The following is an 8496-nucleotide window of genomic DNA, read 5'->3' as shown; positions in this document are numbered from 1 at the left end:
AATTCTGGCCTGTCTTGAGCTCTCACTTCTCCTTAGGTCTCTAGGTGGCCTTCCCTGGCTTGGTACCCACCTTACTGGCCGGCCTGCGGGCCCCCAAAGAGGAAGGCAGAGGTCACTTCCAACTTCAGCCAGCTACGGCAGGATTCCTTCGCCTTCCTCAGGATCTATCTCCGAGTGTGCTGGGAGGGGCTCTGGTCCTGAAAGCTAGTCCTGCCTCACTGCCTCAGGCTATGTGGCTGTCCTCAGATTTCTCTCCCACCGGTCCTTAAGAAACAAGGTTTGTCTTGCTTCACACATTTCTTCAGTGAATCAGATGAAATCAAAGAAGGTATAACAGCACAGTTTTGTAATAACACGGATTCTGGAATCACATGGACCCATGTCCAAGTTCCTGCTAAATCACTTACGGTCTGTGTGACCTTGGTCAAGTCACTTAAACTGTCTGAGCTTCAGTTTTCTCCTCTGCAAAATGGGGTTAGTAATAGCTACCTCACTGTTGTCAGCACTAAGTGAGATCACACGGGCACGGGCTGCATTGGGCCCGGTACCTAGTGCGTGCTCAGTGTAAGCTGATCGTATACACAAATGCAAGGAGTTTGGAATGGGTGGTGATTAGCAGAATCTGTATTCTAAAAAGACTTGAATGGTTGGAGTGGGGGGCTGAATTTAAGAAGAAACAAAACTGGAGTAATTGGGAGGCTATGCAGGACAGGGGAGGTAGGATTTGCTAGAATGAAATTTCAGATCGACCGCGGGGATATTTTGAGGTCCAGGATGTGGAGACTAAAAAGTTGTCTTTGCCGGGGGAGAGGAAGGCACCTGGGTGGCTCAGTCAATTAGGCGTCCAGCTCTTGGTTTTGGCTTAGGTCATGATCTCAGGGTCGTGAGATCAAGCCCCAGGCTGGGCTCCACACTCAGCCAGAGTCTGTTTGTCCCTCTTCCTCTGCTCCTCCCCCTGCTCTCTCTCTCTTTCTCAAGTAAATAAATAAAATCTTTAAAAAACAAAACGAAAACATACCATTAGTTAAAAAAAAAAGTATACTTTGGAATAAATTTAACAGAGTGCAAAACTCATACCCTGAAGACTATAAAACATCACTGAAAGAAATTAAAGCAGGACTAAATAAGTAGAAAAGCCTCTCATGTTCATGACTTGGAAAACTTCATATTATTAAGATGATAATACTTCCCAAATTGATCCACAGACTCAGTGAAATCCTTATCAGAATCTCGTCCAGCTTCTTAGTAGAAATTGACAAGTCAGTTCTAAAATCCATACAGGGGCACCCGGGGGGCTCAGTTAAGCGTCTGCCTTCGACTCAGGTCATGATCCCGGGGTCCTGGGATCAAGTCCTGCATCAGGCTCCCTGCTCCGCCTTTCTTTCTGAGGGCCTCTGTCTTCCTCCCTCACTCTCTGTCTCTCATGAACAAATAAATAAATAAATCTTTAAAAAATAAAATAAAATCCATATAGAATTGTAAGGGACCCAGAATAGCCAAAACAATCTTGAAAAAGAATAACAAAGTTGCAGGACTCACACTTCTGAATTTCAAAATTAACTACAAAGCAGCAAATACCAAATAAATGAATAGAATCAACAGTCCAGAAATAAACCCATGTGTCCAAGGTCAACTGATTTTTAACAAAGACACCAGGACCATTCAATGGGGAAAGAATGGTCTTCAACAAATGATGCTGGAACAAATTAATAGCCACATGCAAAAGAATGAAGTTGGACTTCTACCCAAACACTATGTACAGAATTAACTCAATATGGATCAAAGGCCTAAATGTAAGAGCCAAAACTATAAAACCCTTAAAAGAAAACATAGAAATAAATCTTCATGACCTCAGATTTGGTAATGGACTCTATGGACAACAAAAGTACAAGTAACAAAATAAAAAACTGATAAATTAGACATCAGAGTAGAAAACTTGTACATCCAAAGACACTATCAAGAAGGTGAAAAGACAAACTACAGAATGGGGGAAATGTTTGCAAATCATGTATCTGATCAGGGACTTGTGTCTAGAATATATTAAGAAGACTTACAACTCAATAATAAAGAGATAACCCAATTTTTAAATGAGCGAAGGATTCGAATAGCTCGTTCTCCAAAGAAGATCTACAAATAGCCAATAGGCACATGAAAAGTTGTTTGACATGATTAATTGTCAGGGAAATGCAAATCAAAACCACAAGGAGATACAAATTCACACCCACCGGGATGGCTGTAATCAACAAGTCAGATAATAACAGATGTTGGCAAGGAGAAATCAGAACCCTCATACACCACCTGTGGGGATGTAAAATTGTGTAACCTGTTCAGAAAGTAATCTGGCAGTTCGTCAATAAAACATAAGTTTCCTTAAGAGTGCCCAAAAGACCCAACAGTTCCATTCCTAGGTATCTACCCAAGAGAAATCCAAACATATGTCCACGCAAAAACTTGTACACAAATGTTTATAGAAATGTTATTTGTAATGCCAAAACGTGGAAAGAACTCAAATGTCCATCGAATGATGAATGGATAAACAAAATGTGGTCTGTCCATACAATGGAGTATTATTCTGCCATTAAAAGGGAATGTAGTACTGATCTGTGCCACAACATGCTTGGACCTTGGGAAATCCATGCTAAGCGAAAGAAGCTAGTCACAAAAAACCACCTATTGCATTTGCTTGTATTTCATTTATATGAAATGTCCAGAATAGGCACATCTATGGAGATACAAAGTAGATTGCAAGTCTATAGAAGAAAACTGTGTTTTGTGTGTCGATCTTGTGTCCCGCATCCTTGCTGAACTCAGTTATTCATTCTCAGTGGTTGTTTGGGGTTGGGAGGAAGGTGGGGGGACAGGGGGACAAGAGGTGAACGTTTCAGATCAGCCCCAGTCCTAGGCTAAGGGCACCCTCCCCCAGCAGAAGATGCCCACATTTCCACTGTGGCCTCCTAGCAGCCAGAGCCCCGCTAGAGACAAGGCAGCAGACCGTAGGTACAGAGCACCTAGATTCTCAGCCTCGGCTGTCCCGTGGCTACCTAGCTTCAGTCCTCACCGCCTGTCTCTACGGCTACATTCTACCTTGCAGGGGATGGCCTGGGTTGGGCAGGGGTAGAGCAAGAGACCAGCCCAGCCCACTTGTTTCCAGAGAAATGGTGGAAAAGGGAAAGAGGAAAGGCCAAGGCACACCTGTCCAAGCCCCATTTGGCAGACGGCTGGGGAAGGCGACCCCGAGCACATTATCCAAGGGGCCTCACGGCAGCCCGTTCTGGCCACAAAAACGGAACTCCCGCCAGTGAGCCCTGAGTCATTCCCTCTTGGCCCCCCAAGGAAGGGGTGATTTCCTGCCTGGCCCTCTGGCCTGCTCAGGCTCCTCCCATGGGCTATGCATCCTCTTATCTCACCCCAGGCCCTCTCCCAGGGCAGCAGGCCAGCCAGTGTCTGGTCCCCCTGTTTCCTCAGCAGGAAACATGGATTCAGGGGTCAAAGAGACCCAGCAGCTGAGTAAGAGCAGCTCAGGAGCCCGGCCGTCTCACGGAGGATGGAGGACAGAGGGCTGACCGGACCGGGTCCCCTGCAGCTCTCTCGCTGGGCGTCACTGCTGGATGCGTACTGGGGGTCCTTTTCCCACTTACTTGAAGTAAGCCCCTCTTGACGCCTGTCTTGAACTCAGCCTCCTACTGTGGGAGAGACTCACAGCAGGCCCTGGGCCGGGCGCATACCGTTAAGTGAATAAAATGGATGAAACAGTGAGAGGTGTCTAGGCAGTGGTTAAAAGAACAGGCTTTCGGGCGCCTGGGTGGCTCAGTCGTTAAGCGTCTGCCTTCGGCTCAGGTCATGATCCCAGGATCCTGGGATCGAGTCCCACATCGGGCTCCCTGCTCGGCGGGAAGCCTGCTTCTCCCTCCCCCACTCCCCCTGCTTATGTTCCCTCTCTCGCTGTGTCTCTCTCTCTGTCAAATAAATAAATAAAATCTTTTTAAAAATAAATAAATAAATAAAAGAACAGGCTTTGGAATCAAACAGACCTGAATTCACATCTCTGCTGTGCCCCTTAACAGTGACTTTGGACAACTCATTTAATCCTTCGCAGCCTGCATTTCCACTTCCCTAAAGGAAGGACAAGGGCACCTGAGAGAATCGTTGTGTGAAGACATGAGACGGTACGTTAGCATCATGCCGCCGAATGGCCCGTGTTCATTGGCAGTAGCTGCTACGAGGCTGGGACGGGTCGGGGAGGAAGGGCCAGGCCCGCTCCCACCCAGCTTTTACCCAGGAGGAGTGAGTTGGGATGACAGTTGCCCTCTGGCAGGGTTCTCGGCTTATCCAGCTCAGGCGGAGGCTAGCACAGCTGCTTACATAGAAAAGCATCCCAACAGAAGCACGAAATTCTGGGGGGTTTCTGAGAGGAAGGAAAGATTGTGTGTACGCAACCCAAATGTCCTCAGGGCAGCCCTTTGGGACCACCTTTTCCATTTATATCCCATCAGAACAGCTCAGTCTGTATTCCACATCCTCGGGAAGTTCACACCCTCCTCTGTTCCTACTGGACTCTCCCTCCCATGGTGTTCACACCCTCAGGGTCACCCCACAACCTGAATTCTGTGGCTGCCATCCTCTCTCCACTCTTCATTACTCTTCTCCCTTTGTTCCGAAAACACCACGAATGAAGGTTGTGTGTCGAGGACAAGTTCACTGAATGGTGGGGCGGGGGGGCGGGGGGGCGGGGGGGTGGAGGGGCGGTTCTGGGGCAGCTGAGAATTCACAGAGTAGCTAGTACCCTTCAGACTGGGCATTAGGCATCACCGTGCTGAAACTTTCCTCCGACAATCCTACTGGAATTTCTCACTCGTGAGACTTTCTTCTCCTCAGGTTGCAGTCTTTCACTTACTAGCCCTCCTCCTTTTTCTCCGGAGTTACCACAGTATACTCTCAAATCCCCACCAATTTCATACTCAGCAAATTTGGCTCTCTCACTCCTTCTTACCAAGGCCATGACCAAAGACTCACCAAGTGAGTCATAATCACAAAAGACCTACAAGGCCTCTGGAAGGAATGCTCTGCTCTGTTACGTATAGTTGGAGGATAAGAAAAGTTGGGGTCAGGTCTTGAATCACAAAGACAGTTCCAACAGGCTGAGAGATTGGAGGGTCCTGTGCTGGGGAAGCAAGGGACCAAAGCCTTGTAGCAGAAAGGGGATTGGGTTTGTGAATAGTGAAGGGAGCATCTTGGGAAAGACATTCCAGGAAGGGGAAGATGAAAGGCATAAGGGCCTTGTGTTTCAGCATCTGGAGATGAGTCTTGGTCCAAAGGATCCTATGGAGCCATGAAACGATTTTAAGCAGGGAAAGAATAAAAGCAAATTTGAGCTTCAGAAAAAGCACTGAGTGAGGAGCTTGGACAATTCGTCAACTATCAGAATAGCAAACTTAAAACAACAGTGACATAGGTGTGGGGAAAAGACAGCGCTCTGACACCCTGCTAGAACAATCGAACAAGTGGAACAATCCTTTTGGAGAGGAGTTTGGCAACGCTGGGGAAGTAAGTGACGGGGAGATGGACAATCCAGGGGCCTAGAGTTACCTATCTCCGACTGTCTGACTGGTGTTGGAAATCTGGGGAAATGGGGAGTCGGGCATGGGCTCAGGAGAGCCAATTCTCTTCCCAACTCACTACTGAGCGACATCATCTTAGCAGCTTGAAATTGGCCGTGGTGGCGTATTTGCACCAAAAAAGCAGCAAATGCTACAAAACAGGGCTCGCTGTTGCCCCCAGAGAGGAGTTTAACAGACTTACTGCCTGAGCCAAGCCTCATCCAGCAACCCCTTAAATTCTCTGAGCAACGGCTGCACAGAGATCAAATACAGGCTTTTCTAAGCTGGGGCCTTGGCCTTATAGCCCAACAGAAAAGCCTAGGCCTGCTGTCCTGGGCTGGACCTTGAGGAGCCTACTGGACTCTTTGGCCAAAGAACGGGCATACCTAAGTGGTCTCCTTTCCCCTAGGCTTCTACTAGCTCCCCTTGATATTCTAAAGGAGCAAAGGACTGGGGAAGACACCTCTTCCCAGCTGTGTGGAAACAGAGAAAAATGGGGAACTGACAGGGACAGGACCTCCTTTCACGCAGGCTCGCAGAGCCCCCATCTCAACTCTTGACAGACAAAGCCCCTTGTCTTGCCGGTTCCACATCCTTCACCACTATTACACTGTCTCTCTGTAGAAGTCACAGACTTGGTAAGCCTTGGATGCAGGAGTGGAGGGAGAATGAAGATTTGAGGAAAAGTTTCAGGTTCCAGGCTTAAATGCCTAGGAACCAAGGGCGAGATGCAGAACATAGGAAGAGAAAAATCGGAAAGGGTGTATGGGAGTTAGTGATAGTTGCATTTGGGACTTGGTGCATTTAGGTGAAGTGCCTATGGAACAACAAATAGAAACATCCAATAAGTAACTAAGAATTTGAAGTTCAAGAGAGTGGTATAGTCTTGGGAGTTACTGGTCTATAGATGGAACTGAAGCCATGAGATCACTCCGGGGTGGGGGGTGATAAAGGGCAAAGCAAGGACACCTGGGGAACAACAACATTTAAGAGAAAGAGTAAAGAAAGAAAGAAACTGGGAGGGAATGTTCCAGGGGGTAGGAGGAAACCTGGAGAATGTGATACTTTGTAGAAGCCAAGGAAGGAGGAGAATATCAAATGTTGCAAAAAGGTTGAGCATGATAAGGATTGAGATGAGAGACACACTGAGGTTATTGTGGCTGGTTGAGAGTGAAGACAGCGGTAGGAGACGAGATTTAAGTAAGCAGGGGCCACATCATGCAGGACCTTGTATCCCCAGGCAGGACCTTGTATGCCTTGAGAAGGTATTTGGATGTTATTCTAAGTGCCGTAGGAAATCATTAGCGGGTTTTAAGCAGGGGAGCAAAGAAGTCTGATTTGCATTTTAAACAGCTCCCTCTGTCCTGTGGAGGACTGGAGGGCAGACTACCCGGGACAAGTGAAGGCAGGTAGGAACCTACTGCAGTAGCCCAGACTTGGACCAGGACGGCGGGAGGTGGTAAAAAGTATTCACATTCAGGGTACATTTTGAAAGAATATCGAAGAGGACTTACTAGTGAATTGAATGTAGGGTAAGAGAAAGATAGGAATCAAGGAGGACTGAGGTTTCGGGTTTGATCAGTTGAGTAGACGGTGGTCCCATTTACAGAGGTGGGTAAGACTAGAGGAAAAAGAAACAAAATCACAGGCTTCGGGGTGGGAACCAGAATCGAGAGTTTTATTTTGGCTATCTTAAGCATAAGATGCCCATTAGATGTGCAAGTGGAGATGCCAGGCAGGCAGGTGGCGATCCAAATCTGGAGCCCAGGGAAGCCACAGCTGGAGAGACTAATTTTGAAGTCATCCGCATATACAGAGCATCAAAGCATTGGGAGTGTGTGAACATTAGAGATGTATTTCCTCTCTCACTTGACCTGGAGGTTGGGTGGCCCTTGATTGGGGGCTGGGGGAGGCATCCAAAGTCATCCCCGTTGGACAGAGGAAGCTGGTCCTTGTAACCCGAGAGCTGGACAGGAATCAGGACAAGCCTGGCCTCAGGGACTTCTTGCAGACAAATGGTGTCAGAGAAACTAAGACCTCACAGGAAGGCTGAAGGATTTCCATTTACTCCCTGCCCACCCACCTCCCGCAAATCTCTCTGTAACATTAATTCAGGAGGAGAGCAAAGGTTGATACTGAGGCCACTTACCCTATAGAGCCAGCAATGGCAGCCCCAGCTGAGGCTGGAGGGGCTCAATGCAGGAGTTCATGTGGCATGCGGTCCCCCCTATTCCAGCAAGAGTCAGAGCTTCTGAGAAGTGGCACAAAAGCCACCCATAGTTACAGCACTCCCGGGAGGCAGCCTGGGCTTCACACAAGGCATCATACCTACTCTTTTGCTACTAACGTGAAGAAGATGAGCACAGCTGAGCTGAGACCAGTGCTTCTCAAACTGAAATGTGTATTCAAATCATCTGGGGATTTGGTTAAGTGCAGATTCTGTTTTAGTAGGTCTGGGGTGGGGCCTAAGATTCTGCTTTTTTTTTTTTTTAAGATTTTATTTATTTATTTATTTGACACAGAGAGAGAGAGAGAGAGAGAGCACAGGTAGGCAGAGTGAGGGGGAGAGAGAGAAGCAGGCTCCTCACTCAACAGAGAGCACGATGCAGGGCTCGATCTCAGGACCCTGGGATAATGACCTGAGCCAAAGGCAGACGCTTAACGACTGAGCCACCCAGGTGCCCCAGATTCTGCATTTCTAACAAGCACCCAGGTGATGCTGTTGCTGCTGGTCTCCAGGCCACACTTTGAGTAGCAAAGGACAAGAGGCAGCTCTGGAGGCTCCCCACCAGGGAGGGTACACATCCAATTCCAGGGAGAATGTGTTTGGGCACAAAGGTACAGAACCCATTTAAGTGGAAATAGCCACCATTTTGTTATGGTTGTGAAGCAGTCATTT

Source organism: Phoca vitulina, unplaced genomic scaffold, assembly GCF_004348235.1.
Source record: "Phoca vitulina isolate PV1807 unplaced genomic scaffold, GSC_HSeal_1.0 scaffold2, whole genome shotgun sequence".
Classification (NCBI taxonomy): domain Eukaryota; kingdom Metazoa; phylum Chordata; class Mammalia; order Carnivora; family Phocidae; genus Phoca; species Phoca vitulina.
This window is presented reverse-complemented; position numbering follows the sequence as displayed.